Here is a 20,573-nt window from a genome sequence, read left to right as displayed (position 1 = left end):
AGAATACCAGTAGTACCCCTGATAAAACGGACATTACCCGTGTAGTCATCCAGAGCCAAGGACCGGTGAGGATAGTTCAGACGAAAGATCTTAACCTGTTGGGTCTAGGGGGCAGCATTTGCACGTCTGGATAAAAAAAATGTACCCGATTTAATCTGGTTACTAATCCTACCCAGTAACTAGAATATGCATATACTTATTATATATGGATAGAAAACACTCTAAAGTTTCTAAAACTGTTTGAATGGTGTCTGTGAGTATAACAGAACTCATTTGGCAGGCAAAACCCTGAGACATTTTCTGACAGGAAGTGGATACCTGATGTGTTGTATTGACTTTAAACCTATCCCATTGAAAAACACAGGGGTTTAGGAATATTTTGGCACTTCCTATTGCTTCCACTAGATGTCACCAGCCTTTACAAAGTGTTTTGAGTCTTCTGGAGGGAGATCTGACCGAACAAGAGCCATGGAACGATGATGGCCCATTAGACACCTTGCGCGCGAGTTGATGTTGGGTACCCTCGTTCCAATACGTTATAAAAGAGTATGCATTCGTCCACCTTGAATATTATTCATGTTCTGGTTAAAAAAGGCCCTAATTATTTATGCTATACAACGTTTGACATGTTTGAACGAACGTAAATATATTTTTTCCCCTCGTTCATGACGAGAAGTCCGGCTGGCTTACATCATGTGCTAACGAGACGGAGATTTTTGGACATAAATGATGAGCTTTTTTGAACAAAACTACATTCGTTATGGACCTGTGATACCTGGAAGTGACATCTGATGAAGAGAATCAAAGGTAATGGATTATTTACATAGTATTTTCGATTTTAGATCTCCCCAACATGACGTCTAGTCTGTATCGCAACGCGTATTTTTCTGGGCGCAGTGCTCAGATTATTGCAAAGTGTGATTTCCCAGTAAGGTTATTTTTAAATCTGGCAAGTTGATTGCGTTCAAGAGATGTAAATCTATAATTCTTTAAATGACAATATAATATTTTACCAATGTTTTCTAATTTTAATTATTTAATTTCTGACGCTGACTTGACTGCCGGTTATTGGAGGGAAACGATTTCCTCAACATCAATGCCATAGTAAAACGCTGTTTTTGGATATAAATATCAACTTGATAGAACTAAAAATGCATGCATTGTCTAACATAATGTCCTAGGAGTGTCATCTGATGGAGATTGTAAAAGGTTAGTGCATCATTTTAGCTGGTTTTATGGTTTTGGTGACCCTGTCTTTGACTTGACAAAACATTACACACAACTCTTGTAAATGTACTGTCCTAACATACTCTAAATTTATGCTTTCGCCGTAAAACCTTTTTGAAATCGTAAAACGTGGTTAGATTAAGGAGATGTTTATCTTTCAAATGGTGTAACATAGTTGTATTTTTGAAAAATGTGAATTTTGACATTTATTTGGATTCAAATTTGCCGCTCTTGAAATGCACCTGCTGTTGATGGAGTGCACCACGGGTGGCACGCTAGCGTCCCACCTAGCCCCAAGAGGTTGAAGGTAGAGCAGGGCTTTATTATGGACAGACTTCTCCCATTCTTAGCTACTGTCGTATCAATATGTTTTGACCATGGCAGTTTACAATCCAGGGTTACTCCAAGCAGTTTAGTCACCTCAACTTGCTCAATTTCCACATTATTCATTACGAGATGAACAGGTGAGCAGTACGCGTCTATGTAATGAGAGCATGAACAGTGTGAGGACCGTTAAAACGTCTTAGGGCTAGGGGGCAGTTTTCGGAAGTTCGGAGAGTCTGGCGAGCCCAAAGTAAAATGCCTGTTACTCAGGCCCAGAAGCTATGCATATAATTGGTAGATTTGGAAAGAAAACACTCTGACGTTTCCAAAATTGTTAAAACTGTATGTGGTACTGTATGTGGATGATCAGGGCTTTATTCAGAAAAAGTTTCTTGGGCTACTTTGATTTGCCAAGTGGGCGAGATGTGAATTCCGTGTTTAATTTCATGGACAAACTTGTTGTTCAAACCTACGATGGCTCACCTTCAAGGGAACGTATCTGCTATTTGTATTTCCAGCTAAGTCCCCTCCTGTTCCATGGTTTAACAAGCGATGACCACTCTACTTCCATTGTCAACTAACTCCTCACATGAACTGGAAGCCACGTCTCATGTGGCCCACTCAACCACTGGCACATTGAATGTTTCCTCTCCAAGCACGGTGAGGGAACCCCTGTTAATTTTCTCTCATTACTTTATGTAGAGTCAATCACAAACACAATCACATTATTACACATCTATGATTTGACTCCTTGCTTGGACTAACTCATTCTTAGCTCTTTTGTCTCACTGTGTAGTGTTTTTGTGTTGTCTTCCCAGTCAAACCCTGCCCTGCACTGGTCAAGCCTCTGAACACCTCAACTCATGCCTCATACCCTCATTCAATCACTGCTGTGATCCCTTCCCAAAATGGTGTAAGTAGCCCTCTCATTCCTATTCCCCATAATATTGTACTATAAGTGTCTTTATTAAATGCTTTAGGTTAAAATAATTACTCTTTGACGATTTTTGAAACACATTTTTGACATCTCTGTGCGTTCTGCTCCTATACTGTGGGTCTCCCATCCTCCTCAACAACAGACATGTCTAATAACGTGTAATACAATTCATCATTAATAATTCTGCAAGTTTTCTGTTTTCAGAAGCCTGATTCTACTCACTGTGGTAGTGTGGAAGTGTTGAGCTGTATTATTTGGCCTGTGGTCCTGTTGTCCCCAGTCCCAGTGGTGAAGATAATGTCTTAATTGAGCTTCTTGTCTGTGACTGAGATACGTAATCTGCACATTTACTAAAACGTCAGCTCTCATCTCTCCCAATGTTCTCAATGTCAAACAATGAAGGCCGGGTAGTTTTTTTTCATGATTGCAACCCAGGTCATTTTAGTCGGCTGGACCTCGCTACATATTCGTCGCCAGACCCACTGGCTCCAGGTCATCTACAAGTCTATGCTAGGTAAAGCTCTGCCTTATCTCAGCTCACTGGTCACGATAACAACACACACTCGTAGCAAGCGCTCCAGCAGGTACATCTCACTGGTCATCCCCAAAGCCAACACCTCCTTTGGCCGCCTCTCCTTCCAGTTCTCTGCTGCCAATGACTGGAATGAATTGCAAAAATCGCTGAAGCCGGAGACTTATTGCTCCCTCACTAACTTTAAACATCAGCTATCTGAGCAGCTAACCGATCGCTGCAGCTGTACATAGTCCATCTGTAAATAGCCCAACCAATCTACCTACCTCATCATTGTTTTTATTTACTTTGCTGCTCTTTTGCACACCAGTATCACTACTTGCACATCATCATCTGCTCATCTATCACTCCAGTGTTAATCTGCTAAATTGTGATTACTTTGCTACTATGGCCTATTTATTGCCATAAGTCCTCACGCCATTTGCACAACCTGTATATAGACTTTTTTTAAATTTTGTGTTGACTGTACACTTGTTTATTCTATGTAACTCTGTGTTGTTGTTTCTGTCACACTGCTTTGCTTTATTCTTGGCCAGGTCGCAGTTGTAAATGAGAACTTCTCAACTAGCAACCTTGTTAAATAAAGTTGAAATAATAAAAATAAAAATATCCTATATCATAATGAGTCAGATTACATGGAGAGGGGGGACCTGATCCTAGATCATAATGAATCAGATTACATGGAGAGGGGGGACCTGATCCTATATCATAATGAATCAGATTACATGGAGAGGGGGGGACCTGATCCTAGATCATAATGAATCAGATTACATGGAGAGGGGGGACCTGATCCTAGATCATAATGAATCAGATTACATGGAGAGGGGGGACCTGATCCTAGATTATAATGAGTCAGATTACATGGAGAGGAGGGACCTGATCCTAGATCATAATGAGTCAGATTACATGGAGAGGGGGGACCTGATCCTAGATCATAAATAATCAGATTACATGGAGAGGGGGGGACCTGATCCTAGATTATAATGAGTCAGATTACATGGAGAGGGGGGACCTGATCCTAGATCATAATGAATCAGATTACATGGAAAGGGGGGGACCTGATCCTAGATTATAATGAGTCAGATTACATGGAGAGGGGGGGACCTGATCCTAGATCATAATGAATCAGATTACATGGAGAGGAGGGACCTGATCCTAGATCATAATGAATCAGATTACATGGAGAGGAGGGACCTGATCCTAGATCATAATGAATCAGATTACATGGAGAGGGGGGGACCTGATCCTAGATCATAATGAATCAGATTACATGGAGAGGTGGGACCTGATCCTAGATCATAATGAATCAGATTACATGGAGAGGAGGGGGGGACCTGATCCTAGATCATAATGAATCAGATTACATGGAGAGGGGGGACCTGATCCTAGATCATAATGAATCAGATTACATGGAGAGACGGATATATATAATATAGGCTACTATTTTTTAAATATTTAATATGCCATAAACTATTGTTTTTTTAACAGTTTCATTAATTCATTGTAATTAACTTAATCATTATGACACACCCCTCTCTATTGTCATTGGTTGCACTAATTGCACTGTTTGTCAACATAACCTGGTTCAAGTATTGATGACATCACCCTGAAGAAGGCACAGTGATGCTGAAACGTTGGTAAATACCCAATAAATGACTGGGAGTTTATATATGGAGTGTGGGATTCTCTTTATTTTGATAGTTTATAACTCTTATGTAGTTGCCATCTTTTTGTGTTTTTCAGGCAGCCTGGGAAAGAACTGAAAAAACTCACTAAAGAGTCAAGACAGAGACACCAGAAAGACCCAAGAAGACTTGGACGCAGCATCAGAGGACAGAGAGGGATGTTCAGAACTCACTCAGTCTGGTCAGTTGGTGAGGGTAGACTTGGAGGCTGCTTACCTGACACGAAGTCTGGAGGACATGGAGGAAGTCCCCCCTCCTCTCCCCTACCTTCCCTATACCCCCCTCCTCTCCCCTACCTTCCCTATACCCCCCTGTCCCCTACCTTCCCTATACCCCCCTCCTCTCCCCTACCTTCCCTATACCCCCTCCTCTCCCCTACCTTCCCTATACCCCCCTCCTCTCCCCTACCTTCCCTATACCCCCTCCTCTCCCCTACCTTCCCTATACCCCCCCCTCTCCTCTACCTTCCTATACCCCCTCCTCTCCCCTACCTTCCCTATACCCCCTCCTCTCCCCTACCTTCCCTATACCCCCCTCCTCTCCCCTACCTTCCCTATACCCCCCTCCTCTCCCCTACCTTCCCTATACCCCCCCCCTCTCCCCTACCTTCCCTATACCCCCCCCTCTCCCCTACCTTCCCTATACCCCCTCCTCTCCCCTACCTTCCCTATACCCCCTCCCCTACCTTCCCTATACCCCCTCCTCTCCCCTACATTCCCTATACCCCCTCCTCTCCCCTACATTCCCTATACCCCCTCCTCTCCTCTACCTTCCCTATACCCCCTCCTCTCCCCTACCTTCCCTATACCCCCTCCTCTCCCCTACCTTCCCTATACCCCCTCCTCTCCTCTACCTTCCCTATACCCCCTCCTCTCCCCTACCTTCCCTATACCCCCCCTCCTCTCCCCTACCTTCCCTATACCCCCTCCTCTCCCCTACCTTCCCTATACCCCCTCTTCTCCCCTACCTTCCCTATACCCCCTCCTCTCCCTTATACCCCCTCCTCTCCCCTACCTTCCCTATACCCCCTCCTCTCCCCTACCTTCCCTATACACCCTCCTCTCCCTTATACCCCCTCCTCTCCCCTATAACCCCTCCTCTCCCCTACCATCCCTATACCCCCCTCCTCTCCCCTACCTTCCCTATAACCCCTCCTCTCCCCTACCTTCCCTATACCCCCTCCTCTCCCCTATCTTCCCTATACCCCCTCCTCTCCCCTACCTTCCCTATACCCCCTCCTCTCCCCTACCTTCCCTATAACCCCTCCTCTCCCCTACCTTCCCTATACCCCCCTCCTCTCCCCTACCTTCCCTATACCCCCTCCTCTCCCCTACCTTCCCTATACCCTAATCCTCCTCCCCCCTACCTTCCCTATACCCCCCCTCCTCTCCCCTACCTTCCCTATACCCCCTCCTCTCCCCTACCTTCCCTATACCCTCCTCCTCTCCCCTACCTTCCCTATACCTCCCCTCCTCTCCCCTACCTTCCCTATACCCCCTCCTCTCCCCTACCTTCCCTATACCCCCTCCTCTCCCCTACCTTCCCTATACCCCCTCCTCTCCCCTACCTTCCCTATACCCCCCCTCCTCTCCCCTACCTTCCCTATACCCCTCTCCTCTCCCCTACCTTCCCTATACCCCCTCCTGTCCCCTACCTTCCCTATACCCCCTCCTCTCCTCTACCTTCCCTATACCCCCTCCTCTCCCCCACCTTCCCTATGCCCCCTCCTCTCCCCCACCTTCCCTATACCCCCTCCTCTCCCCTACCTTCCCTATACCCCCTCCTCTCCCCTACCTTCCCTATAACCCCTCCTCTCCCCTACCTTCCCTATAACCCCCTCCTCTCCCCTACCTTCCCTATACCCCCCTCCTCTCCCCTACCTTCCCTATACCCCCCTCCTGTCCCCTACCTTCCCTATACCCCCCCCCCCCCCCCCCCCCCCATTATGTTGGAACATCATGTTTATTTTTTTGAATCTTGTCTTTGTTTGTGATCAGGTTAGAAGAGAATGACTCCTCAACCCAAGAGGCCCTGGAGCAGCTGTGATCAGGTTAGAAGAGAATGACTCCTCAACCCAAGAGGTCCTGGAGCAGCTGTGATCAGGTTAGAAGAGAATGACTCCTCAACCCAAGAGGCCCTGGAGCAGCAGTGTGGAAACATTTGGGGAAATTTAAGGAAGGTTTCCTGGTAAAGAGGATTGACTGTTACGTAAAGGGTCAGAGCCACTGAGTGGACAAAATATTAAGGATACCTTCCTAATATTGAGTTGCGCCTGGTCAGTTTGTCATGGAAAGAAAGGTGTCCTTAATGTTTTGTGTAAATTACATAATAACTATACATTTATGGATTGATTTATATAGCCTATTGTTTTCTATTTATTCAACCTGCCATCTACCCACCTGGGGACTGAGGGTTATGAGAGAACCCCCACATCACTAGCTTCTCTTTATTCAACCTGCCATCTACCCACCTGGGGACTGAGGGTTATGAGAGAACCCCCACATCACTAGCTTCTCTTTATTCAACCTGCCATCTACCCACCTGGGGACTGAGGGTTATGAGAGAACCCCCACATCACTAGCTTCTCTTTATTCAACCTGCCATCTACCACCACCTGGGGACTGAGGGTTATGAGAGAACCCCCACATCACTAGCTTCTCTTTATTCAACCTGCCATCTACCCACCTGGGGACTGAGGGTTATGAGAGAACCCCCACATCACTAGCTTCTCTTTATTCAACCTGCCATCTACCCACCTGGGGACTGAGGGTTATGAGAGAACCCCCACATCACTAGCTTGCAGGTTCTGCAGCCTTGTAAAGATAAGGAGGGGATGAATGGGAGGCAGGTTGGCATTTATTGTCATGAATCTTGCCCTGGAGGCAGGTTGGTATTTATTGTCATGAATCTTGCCCTGGAGGCAGGTTGGCATTTATTGTTATGAATCTTGTTCTGGAGGCAGGTTGGCATTTATTGTCATGAATCTTGTTCTGGAGGCAGGTTGGCATTTATTGGTATGAATCTTGCCCTCTAGGCAGTTCAGCAAAGTATTCACTAGCTGGCACAGGCACAAAGTAATACAATCAGATTTTAATCCTTACCTCAACCCTAACCACACTGCTAATCCTTCCCTTAAATTAAGACCATAAAACAACATTATTTTCCACAGCCAATTCTGACTTTGCAGCTGACATATCTAGAGGAAATCGCACAGTTCTGCCTCCAGGTCAAGATTCATGACAAACGTCAACATGAGACAGGGAGAAGCAATGTAAAAATCAATAACGAAATTGTTTTCACAATAAACATGCTTTTTCTTGTTTCAAGTATGTTTTATTATGAAAAGTACAATATAACCATGTATACTTGTACAACTATGGAGCGTATGTCCACATATAATTGTACAATTTGTTTTTCCAACATAAAAGACAAGAAATGATCACATTGGTATTTTAACAGTGTTATTGTAAGAGTTTAAATGTTTAAACAGAGGATACATCTAAAACAGGATAAAACAAGTGCAGTATGTTGTGAGAATGTTACTTTAACGTCGACTCATAACGTCACACTATAACTTCATGGGAGTCTTGTGGAAAGACTAACGGTGTTATTGTAAGAGGTCATGGGTCAAGGTCCTCACAATTATAGGAAGATGCGCATGTGTGTGTGTATGTGTCCTGTTTGTGTGTGTGTGTGTGTGTGTGTGTGTGTGTGTGTGTGTGTGTGTGTGTGTGTGTCCAGTGTGTGTGTGTCCAGTGTGTGTGTGTGTGTGTGTGTGTGAGTCCAGTGTGTGTGTGTTTGTTTGTCTAGTGTGTGTGTGTGTGTGTGTGTGTTTGTTTTTGTCCAGTGTGTGTGTGTGTGTGTGTGTTTGTCCAGTGTGTGTGTGTGTGTTTGTCCAGTGTGTGTGTGTGTGTGTGTTTGTCCAGTGTGTGTGTGTGTGTGTTTGTCCAGTGTGTGTGTGTGTGTGTGTTTGTCCAGTGTGTGTGTGTGTGTGTGTTTGTCCAGTGTGTGTGTGTGTGTGTCCAGTGTGTGTGTGTGTGTGTCCAGTGTGTGTGTGTGTGTGTTTGTCCAGTGTGTGTGTGTGTTTGTCCAGTGTGTGTGTGTGTGTGTGTGTGTGTGTTTGTCCAGTTTGTGTGTGTGTGTTTGTCCAGTGTGTGTGTGTGTGTGTTTGTGTGTGTGTTTGTCCAGTGTGTGTGTGTGTGTGTGTTTGTCCAGTGTGTGTGTGTGTGTGTGTTTGTCCAGTGTGTGTGTGTGTGTGTTTGTCCAGTGTGTGTGTGTGTGTGTGTGTTTGTCCAGTGTGTGTGTGTGTGTGTGTGTTTGTCCAGTGTGTGTGTGTGTGTGTGTGTTTGTCCAGTGTGTGTGTGTGTGTTTGTCCAGTGTGTGTGTGTGTGTGTGTGTGTTTGTCCAGTGTGTGTGTGTGTGTGTGTGTGTTTGTCCAGTGTGTGTGTGTGTGTGTGTGTTTGTCCAGTGTGTGTGTGTGTGTGTGTGTGTTTGTCCAGTGTGTGTGTGTGTGTGTGTGTGTTTGTCCAGTGTGTGTGTGTGTGTTTGTCCAGTGTGTGTGTGTGTGTTTGTCCAGTGTGTGTGTGTGTGTGTGTGTGTGTCCAGTGTGTGTGTGTCCAGTGTGTGTGTGTCCAGTGTGTGTGTGTGTGTGTGTCCAGTGTGTGTGTGTGTGTGTCCAGTGTGTGTGTGTGTGTGTGTCCAGTGTGTGTGTGTGTGTGTCCAGTGTGTGTGTGTGTGTGTCCAGTGTGTGTGTGTGTGTGTCCAGTGTGTGTGTGTGTGTGTCCAGTGTGTGTGTGTGTGTGTCCAGTGTGTGTGTGTGTGTGTGTCCAGTGTGTGTGTGTGTCCAGTGTGTGTGTGTGTCCAGTGTGTGTGTGTTTGTCTAGTGTGTGTGTCCAGTGTGTGTGTGTCTGTGTGTATCCAGTGTTTGTGTGTGTGTGTGTCCAGTGTGTGTGTTTGTCCACTTTGTTTGTCCAGTGTGTGTGTGTGTCCAGTGTGTGTGTGTGTGTGTGTGTATTTTTGTTTGACCAGTGTGTGTGTGTGTGTGTCCAGTGTGTGTGTGTGTGTGTGTGTGTGTGTGTGTGTGTGTCCAGTGTGTGTGTGTGTGTGTGTGTGTCCAGTGTGTGTGTGTGTATGTGTGTGAGTGTGTGTGTGTTTTCATTTGTCCAGTGTGTGTGTGTGTGTGTAAGTGTGTGTGTGTGTGTGTGTGTGTGTGTGTGTCCAGTGTGTGTGTGTGTGTGTGTGTGTGTGTGTGTGTGTGTGTGTGTCCAGTGTGTCCAGTGTGTGTGTGTGTGTGTGTCCAGTTATTATTTCAGGGACACTGAAGAGCCAACATCCCAAACCCCAAACCCTGGATAGAGGGGCTCAGTGAATGTGGAGGTGAATGTGATCAGGTGGGTCAGTGTGTCAGAGGAGGCTCTATAGAAGGACAGAGTGCCGGCTGACCAGTCCAGATACACTCCTACTCTGTGGGGGCTGGAGGAGGGGACGTCTATGGTAGTGGAGTTATTATTATACCAGCTGGAGGAGGGGACGTCTATGGTAGTGGAGTTATTATTATACCAGCTGGAGGAGGGGACGTCTATGGTAGTGGAGTTATTATTATACCAGCTGGAGGAGGGGACGTCTATGGTAGTGGAGTTATTATTATACCAGCTGGAGGAGGGGACGTCTATGGTAGTGGAGTTATTATTATACCAGCTGGAGGAGGGGACGTCTATGGTAGTGGAGTTATTATTATACCAGCTGGAGGAGGGGACGTCTATGGTAGTGGAGTTATTATTATACCAGCTGGAGGAGGGGACGTCTATGGTAGTGGAGTTATTATTATACCAGCTGGAGGAGGGGACGTCTATGGTAGTGGAGTTATTATTATACCAGCTGGAGGAGGGGACGTCTATGGTAGTGGAGTTATTATTATACCAGCTGGAGGAGGGGACGTCTATGGTAGTGGAGTTATTATTATACCAGCTGGAGGAGGGGGCGTCTATGGTAGTGGAGTTATTATTATACCAGCTGGAGGAGGGGACGTCTATGGTAGTGGAGTTATTATTATGACAGGCAGAGTAACTGTTGTCATCGCAGACCAGACTCCAGGACTTGTCATTGCATCCAAGACAACAGTCATTACCCCTTCCTCTCCTGCTGATTCCTTTATATGTCACTCCTATACCAGCCCCCATTATCCCACTCCACTCTACCTCCCAGTAACAGCGCCCAGTCAGACCCTCTCTACACAGCACCTGTTTAAGGTCCTCAAATCTCTCTGGGTGATCAGGATACGGCTGCTCCTCTCTCCTCCATGTCACCTTTCTGTTCTCCTCAGACAGAGAGAGGAGTCTGTTTACTGTGTTTAGGTCCAGTGTGAGATCACAGACATCTGATGGATGAAACCAGACACAATATTAGAAATCATCATTCACATTAGAATGTTAACTCACTTTCCACTAATTCATTTAATGTAGATGTTTCTAGGTATCAAAAGGAGAAGTTAAGGTAACTTGAGACTTGTTGAATGATCATATGTTATACTGTATGGTAATATAATACACACTTATTCACATTAATTACACACACACACACACACACACACACACACACACACAGCAACTCTTTGTAAACGTTGGTGTCCCTGATTTCTGCTTCTGTAGAACTACAGATGATATTTAATATGACCAAGTCAGTAATGATGGTGGTCTTTGACTTAACTTGAATTAAGACTTATTCTTAGTCATATTCTTCACAGCAGTCAACACTCACATTTTCTAAGTCCAGGTTTCATTCTGTTCTCTCCACCATGTTCCACACTGTAGCAGTAAGCAGAAGAACAGACAGTCATTGAGGGATACACCTGAACTCACACTCACACACACACACAGACACACACACACACACACACACACACACACACACACACACACACACACACACACACACACACACACACACACACACACACACACACACACACACACACACACACACACACACACACACACACACAGTTAGCATATAACTTTGTCCAAGTGGTGGTAAGAATGTTTGTCTTAACTAGCCTGAAAAGTCAAACATCTCTGATATGAACATTGACATAAACCCTCTACATACTTGAGTTTCTCCAGTCTGCAGTGTGGATCCTCCAGTCCAGCAGAGAGCAGTCTGACTCCTGAGTCTCCTGGGTGATTGTAGCTCAGGTCCAGCTCTCTCAGGTGTGAGGGGTTTGACCTCAGAGCTGAGACCAGAGAAGCACAGCCTTCCTCTGTGACTAGACAGCCTGACAGCCTGCAAAGAGTCAAATCATATTAAAATCACACTGCTATTCATTGGTGGTGAAAATAGTGGCAGTATATTATAGTAGTCACAAGTTGAGTATTTGGTCCCATATTCTTTGACTGCAATGACTACATCAAGCCTGTGACTGCCATGAGAGAGTTACAGAGGCTACAACAAAACATACTAACCTCTCACCTTTAACCTCAAATAAAAGGTGACATTCTGTACTGTCACCTAATATGAAACATTCTATCTCAAATCCAAAATGCTGGAGCATAGCACCACATTTAAAACTGTAAGCTTCACTGTCCAAACACATATGGTGTGGACTATGTGTGTCTGGTAAACACATGTGGATCTGGTGAACAGTTTTCACTTGTTGACCAACTACAGGAATACTGACCTCAGAGTCTCCAGTCTGCAGTGTGGATCCTCCAGTCCAGCAGAGAGCAGTTCCACTCCTGAATCCTTCAGGTCATTGTTACTCAGGTCCAGCTCTCTCAGGTGTGAGGGGTTTGACCTCAGAGCTGAGACCAGAGAAGCACAGCCTTCCTCTGTGACTAGACAGCCTGACAGCCTGCAAAGAGTCAAATCATATTAAAATCACTCTGCTATTCTTTGGTGGTGAAAATAGTGGCAGTATATTTCTTCAACATATTCAGATACATCAGTGTCCTGAAACCTGCCATATCTATTCCTAAATTAATGTATCATATTATAAATTACAGATTATCAAAGTTTTGCCTGCAGATAGAAACATGTATAGTACAAATATTTGAGTAGACTGACCAGACCAGTTTAAAAGCAGTATCAGTCAAAAGACAGACAGTGAGGTATCAGATTTAGATTGTATTGAGTATACAGTCCACACCATATCTATTTTGACAGTGAAGATAACATTTTAAATGTGGCTCTAAACTCCAACATTTTGGATTTCAGATCAAATGTTTCATATGAGGTGACAGTATATAATGTCACCTTTTATTTGAGGATATTTTCATACATATCTGTTTCTCCGTTTAGAAATGAAAGCACTTTATGTATTTAGTCCCCCCATTTGAAGAAGTCATAAGTATTCTGACCAATTCATTGGAGAGGCTACAACAACACATGCTAACCTCTCACCATCACCAATAACAGAGGCTACAACAAAACATGCTAACCTCTCACCATTACCAATAACAGAGGCTACAACAAAACATGCTAACCTCTCACCATTACCAATAACAGAGGCTACAACAAAACATGCTAACCTCTCACCATTACCAATAACAGAGGCTACAACAAAACATGCTAACCTCTCACCATTACGAATAACAGAGGCTACAACAAAACATGCTAACCTCTCACCATTACCAATAACAGAGGATACAAAACATGCTAACCTCTCACCATTACCAATAACAGACGATACAACAAAACATGCTAACCTCTCACCATTACCAATAACAGAGGCTACAACTAAACATGCTAACCTCTTACCATTACCAATAACAGAGTCTACAACAAAACATGCTAACCTCTCACCATTACCAATAACAGAGGATACAAAACATGCTAACCTCTCACCATTACGAATAACAGAGGATACAACAAAACATGCTAACCTCTCACCATTACCAATAACAGAGGCTACAACAAAACATGCTAACCTCTCACCATTACCAATAACAGAGTCTACAACAAAACATGCTAACCTCTCACCATTACCAATAACAGAGGATACAAAACATGCTAACATCTCACCATTACCAATAACAGAGGATACAACAAAACATGCTAACCTCTCACCATTACCAATAACAAAGGATACAAAACATGCTAACATCTCACCATTACCAATAACAGAGGCTACAACAAAACATACTAACCTCTCACCATTACCAATAACAGAGGATACAACAAAACATGCTAACCTCTCACCATTACCAATAACAGAGGATACAAAACATGCTAACCTCTCACCATTACCAATAACAGAGGCTACAACAAAACATGCTAACCTCTCACCATTACCAATAACAGAGGATACAACAAAACATGCTAACCTCTCACCATTACCAATAACAGAGGCTACAACAAAACCTGCTAACCTCTCACCATTATCAATAACAGAGGCTACAACAAAACATGCTAACCTCTCACAATTACCAATAACAGAGGGGGTATGATCTTTGTACCTCTGTAAATTTCTCATTCCTCATTATTCACGAATAATTCCTGATTATTCATAATCATGGTAGCATCCACATGAATGTAGAAGTGTTCAGAAACATCTTCTATTCTTACTGACAATTCAAGTGAAGTGACTCCAAAATGAAAGGACATTATTCACCATTCAGTTTCTATTCGGAAAAACATAATCCAAAACACAACCAAGACAAACTGCAAATGTATTCAACAAGTTAGTAGAATCACACGCTTGATGTATTCATTGCAGGTATGGAATATTGGACCCAACACTAACTTTTGACTAAATTCATTTGTCCAAATGATTAAGACTTCTTCAAATGGGAGAACTAAACTCAGCAAAAAAAGAAACGTCCTCTCACTGTCATTTGCGTTTATTTTCAGAAAACTTAACATGTGTAAATATTTGTATGAACATAACAACATTCAACAACTAAGACATAAACTGAACAAGTTCCACAGACATGTGACTAACAGAAATGGAATAATGTTTCCCTGAACAAAGGGCTGGGTCAAAATCAAAAGTAACAGTCAGTATCTGGTGTGGCCACCAACTGCATCAAGAACTGCAGTGCATCTCTTCCTCATGGACTGCATCAGATTTTCCAGTTCTTGATGTGAGATGTTACCCCACTCTTCCACCAAGGCACCTGCAAGTTCCTGGACATTTTTGGGGGGAATAGCCTTAGCCCGCACCCTCTGATCCAACAGGTCCCAGATGTGCTCAATGGGATTGAGATCCGGGCTCTTCGCTGGCCATGGCAGAACACTGACATTCCTGTCTTGCAGGAAATCACGCACAGAACAAGCTGTATGGTGGTGGCATTGTCATGCTGGAGGGTCATGTCAGGATGACCCTGCAGGAAGGGTACCACATGAGAGAGGAGGATGTCGTCCCTGTAACGCACATCGTTGAGATTGCCTGCAATGACAACAAGCTCAGTCCGATGATGCTGTGACACACAGCCCCAGACCATGACGGACCCTCCACCTCCAAATCAATCCCGCTCCAGAGTAAAGGCCTCGGTGTAACGCTCATTCCTTCGACGATAAACGCGAATCCGACCATCACCCCTGGTGAGCCAAAACCTCGACTCGTCAGTGAAGAGCACTTTTTGCCAGTCCTGTCTGGTCCAGCGATGGTGAGTTTGTGCCCATAGGTGACGTTGTTGCCGGTGATGTCTGGTGAGGACCTGCCTTACAACAGGTCTACAAGCCCTCAGTCCAGCCTATCTCAGCCTGTTGCGGACAGTCTGAGCACTGATGGAGGGATTGTGCGTTCCTGGTGTAACTCGGGCAGTTGTTGTTGCCATCCTGTACCTGTCCCGCAGGTGTGATGTTCAGATGTACCAATCCTGCACAGGTGTTGTTACACGTGGTCTGCGCTGCGAGGACGATCAGCTGTCCGTCCTTTCTCCCTGTAGCGCTGTCTAAGGCGTCTCATAGTACGGACATTGCAATGTATTGCCCTGGCCACATCTGCAGTCCTTGTGCCTCCTTGCAGCATGCCTAAGGCATGTTCACGCAGATGAGCAGGGACCCTGGGCATCTTTCTTTTGTTGTTTTTCAGAGTCAGTAGAAAGGCCTCATTCGTGTCCTAAGTTTTCATAACTGTGACCTTCATTGCATTTACATTTACATTTAAGTCATTTAGCAGACGCTCTTATCCAGAACGAATCACAAATTGGTGCATTCACCTTATGATATCCAGTGGAACAACCACTTTACATTAGTGCATCTAAATCTTTTAGGGGGGTTAGAAGGATTACTTTATCCTATCCTAGGTATTCCTTAAAGAGGTGGGGTTTCAGGTGTCTCCGGAAGGTGGTGATAGACTCCGCTGTCCTGGCGTCGTGAGGGAGCTTGTTCCACCATAGGGGTTCCAGAGCAGCGAACAGTTTTGACTGGGCTGAGCGGGAACTGTGCTTCCTCAGAGGTAGGGGGGCCAGCAGGCCAGAGGTGGATGAGCGCAGTGCCCTCGTTGCCTACCGTCTGTAAGCTATTAGTGTCTTAACGACCGTTCCACAGGTGCATGTTCATTAATTGTTTATGGTTCATTGAACAAGCATGGGAAACAGTGCTTAAACCCTTTTCAATAAAGATCTGTGAAGTTATTTGGATTTTTACGAATTATCTTTGAAAGACAGGGTCCTGAAAAAGGGATGTTTCTTTTTTTGCTGAGTTTAGATGCATAAAGTGCTTTCATATCTAAATGGTAAAAAATACAGTCTTGGCCAAAAGTTTTGAGAATGACACAAATATTAATTTTCACAAAGTCTGCTGCCTCAGTTTGTATGATGGCAATTTGCGTATACTCCAGAATGTTATGAAGAGTGATCAGATGAATTGCAAATAATTGCCAAGTCCCTCTTTGCCATGCAAATGAACTGAATCCCCCCAAAAAAGTCCACTGCATTTCAGCCCTGCCACAAAAGGACCAGCTGACATCATGTCAGTGATTCTCTCGGTAACACAGGTGTGAGTGTTGACGAGGACAAGGCTGGAGATTACTCTGTCATGCTGATTGAGTTTGAATAACAGACTGGAAGCTTCAAAAGGAGGGTGGTGCTTGGAATCATTGTTCTTACTCTGTCAAACATGGTTACCTGCAAGGAAACACGTGTCGTCATCATTGCTTTGCACACAAAGGGCTTCACAGGCAAGGATATTGCTGCCAGTAAGATTGCACCTAAATCAACCATTTATCGGATCATGAAGAACTTCAAGGAGAGCGGTTCAATTGTTGTGAAGAAGGCTTCAGGGCGCCCAAGAAAGTCCAGCAAACGCCAGGACCGTCTCCTAAAGTTGATTCAGCTGCGGGATCGGGGCACCACCAGTACAGAGCTTGCTTAAGAATGGCAACAGGCAGGTGTGAGTGCATCTGCACGCACAGTGAGGCGAAGACTTTCGGAGGATGGCCTGGTGTCAAGAAGGGCAGCAACGAAGCCACTTATCTCCAGGAAAAACATCAGGGACAGACTGATATTCTGCAAAAGGTACAGAGATTGGATTGCTGAGGACTGGGGTAAAGTCATTTTCTCTGATGAATCCCCTTTCCGATTGTTTGGGGCATCCGGAAAAAAAGCTTGTCCGGAGAAGGCAAGGTGAGCGCTACCATCAGTCCTGTGTCATGCCAACAGTAAAGCATCCTGAGACCATTCATGTGTGGGGTTGCTTCTCAGCCAAGGGTGTGGGCTCACTAACAATTTTGCCTAAGAACACAGCCATGAATAAAGAATGGTACCAACACATCCTCCGAGAGCAACTTCTCCCAACCATCCAGGAACAGTTTGGTGATGAACAATTTCTTTTCCAGCATGATGGAGCACCTTGCCATAAGGCAAAAGTGATAACTAAGTGGCTCTGGGAACAAAACATCGATATTTTGGGTCCATGGCCAGGAAACTCCCCAGACCTTAATCCCATTGAGAACTTGTGGTCAATCCTCAAGAGGCAGGTGGACAAACAAAAACCCACAAATTCCGACAGACTCCAAGCATTGATTATGCAAGAATTGGCTGCCATCAGTCAGGATGTGGCCCAAAGGTTAATTGACAGCATGCCAGGGCAGATTATAGAGGTCTTGAAAAAGAAGGGTCAACACTGCAAATATTGACTCATTGCTTCAACTTCATGTGATTGTCAATAAAAGCCTTTGACACTTATGAAATGCTTCTAATTATACTTCAGTATTCCATAGTAACATCTGACAAAAATATCTAAAGACACTGAAGCAGCAGACTTTGTGAAAATTAATATTTGTGTCATTCTCAAAACTTTTGGCCACGACTGTATATGTATGAATACCTTTAAATAAAAGGTGACATTCTGTACTGTCACCCAATATGAAACATTCTATCTCAAATCCAAAATGCTGGAGCATAGCACCACATTTAAAACTGTAAGCTTCACTGTCCAAACACATATGGTGTGGACTATGTGTGTCTGGTAAACACATGTGGATCTGGTGAACAGTTATCACTTGTTGACCAACTACAGGAATACTGACCTCAGAGTCTCCAGTTTACAGTGGGGATCCTCCAGTCCAGCAGAGAGCAGCTTCACTCCTGAATCGTTCAGGTCATTGTTACTCAGGTCCAGCTCTCTCAGGTGTGAGGTGTTTGACTCCAGAGCTAAGACCAGAGAAGCACAGCCTTTCTCTGTGACTCCACAGCCTGACAGCCTGCAACGAAATCATCATGACTTCACAAACACACTGTTAATTTAACACCAGTAGTGTAGAAGGACAATGGAAGATGCATTTGGTTCATATTCCCAAACAACATATAGATTCATCTTCTGTCTCCTAGAATTGTATGGTCATATTGTAATACTAGATTGAATATCTGATTCAATATGTTATGCAATATAATATTATATACATATTGTAATACATATAATATTTCTTCCTGATGAATACTTCTTATATGTCATTTTATTTACTCACAGAGCAGCTCTGGAGGCTTTGACCACTGGCAGCAGCCTCAGAAGACCTTCCTCTGATCTGGAGTATTTCTTCAGGTCAAACACATCCAGCTCCTTTTCTGAAGTCAGCAACACAAAGACCAGAGCTGACCACTGTGCAGGTGACAGGTTGGGTTTTGAGAGACTTCCTGAGCTCAGGTAGCTTTGGATCTCCTGCACTAGAGAATGGTCATTCAGTTCATTCAGACAGTGGAACAGATTGATGCTCCTCTCTGGGGAGGGATTCTCCCTGATCTTCTCCTTGATGTACGTGACTGTCTCTTCATGGCTCTGTGAGCTGCTTCTTGTCTTTGTCAGTAGACCTCGTAAGTGCTTCTGATTGGACTCCAGTGAGAGGCCCAGAAGGAAGCGGAGGAAAAGGTCCAGGTTTCCCATCTCACTGTGTAAGGCTTTATCCACAGCACTCTTGTAGACAGTAACTTCAGACTTGTCTCTGTACAGCAGAGAAAAGATACTGGACTTTGTTTGCAGTTTGTCCATTAGATTCTCATTGTTGTTGATGAATGAGAGGAACACATACACAGCAGCCAGAAACTCCTGAATGCTCAGATGAACAAAGCAGTACACCTTGTCCTGGTACAGCACACATTCCTCTTTAAAGAGCTGTGTACACAATCCTGAGTACACCGAGGCTTCATTGACATCAATGCCAGCCTCTTTCAGGTCTTCTTCATAGAAAATCAGATTGCCATTCACTAGCTGTTGAAAAGCCAGTTTTCCCAGTGACAGAATGCTCTCGTTATTCAAGTGTGGATCTGTCTCTTCTTTCCCAAGATACTTTTCATTCTTCTGTTTGGTATGAAACACCACAAGGTGTGTGTACATCTCAGTCAGAGTCTTGGGCATCTCTTCTCTCTTATGTTTCAGCATGTGTTCGAGGACTGTTGCAGAAATCCAACAGAAGACTGGAATGTGGCACATGATGTGGAGGCTCCTTGATGTCTTTATGTGTGAGATGATTCTGCTGGCCAGGTCCTCATCACTGAATCTCTTTCTGAAGTACTCCTCCTTCTGTGGGTCATTGAACCCTCGTACCTCTGTCACCTGGTCAACACACCCTGAAGGGATCTTATTGGCTGCTGCAGGTCGGGTAGTTATCCAGAGGAGAGCAGAGGGAAGCAGATTTCCCTTGATGAGATTTGTCAGCAGAACATCCACTGAGGTTGACTCTGTGACGTCCCAACAGATCTTGTTCTTCTGGAAGTCTAGGGGTAGTCGGCACTCATCCAGACCATCAAAGATGAACACAACTTTGTACTTGTCGTAGTTGGAGATTCTTGATTGTTTGGTTTCCATTGAGAAGTGATTGAGAAGTTAAATCAAAGTGTTTTTGTCCCCTTTCATCAAATTCAGCTCCCGGAAAGGGAATGAAAATACAAATTGGACATCCTGATTTGCTTTTCCTTCAGCCCAGTCCAGAATGAACTTCTGCACAGAGACTGTTTTTCCAATGCCAGCGACTCCCTTTGTCAGCACAGTTCTAATACGTTTGTCTTGTCCAGTTAAGAGTTTGAAGATGTCGTTACATTTGATTGCAGTCTCTGGTCTTGCTTGTTTCCTGGTTGTTGTCCCAATCTGTCTCAGCTCATGTTCATTATTGACCTCTCCTGTTCCTCCCTCTGTGATGTAGAGCTCTGTGTAGATCTGATTGAGAAGTGTTGGGTTTCCTTGTTTAGCGATTCCCTCAAATACACATTGAAACTTCTTCTTTAGATTAGATTTGAGTTCACGTTGGCAAATGACAGCAGGATCATCTGAATCTAGAAATAACACAGAGGATATTAATATTACATCTGTTTTAATGCCTACAGTATGGTAGGACTGTTATAAAGTTTTTAATTATACTAATTTCTTCACTTAACTGACTGTATAAATGTGTAAATGTTTTCATAATGCATTACAGACTGGTGTGACTGATTATATT

The 20,573-nt window shown here is 44.3% G+C and overlaps 2 long non-coding RNA genes across 2 annotated transcripts in view; both read left to right on the top strand.

Moving 5' to 3' along the window:
- LOC145875697 (uncharacterized) overlaps positions 1-20,573 on the top strand; it is a 211,235-nt gene that overhangs the window by 90,854 nt on the left and 99,808 nt on the right. The gene's annotated exons all lie outside the window — the stretch shown is intronic.
- Positions 1,132-3,665, top strand: LOC145875686 (uncharacterized). Its single transcript, XR_014391294.1, has 3 exons — positions 1,132-2,211; positions 2,370-2,464; positions 2,693-3,665. It is a non-coding gene; the product is annotated as an uncharacterized LOC145875686 (long non-coding RNA).

The sequence above is a fragment of the Salmo salar genome, unplaced genomic scaffold (genome assembly GCF_965601325.2).
Source record: "Salmo salar unplaced genomic scaffold, fSalSal1 ptg000306l, whole genome shotgun sequence".
Lineage (NCBI taxonomy): Eukaryota > Metazoa > Chordata > Actinopteri > Salmoniformes > Salmonidae > Salmo > Salmo salar.
This window is presented reverse-complemented; position numbering and strand designations above follow the sequence as displayed.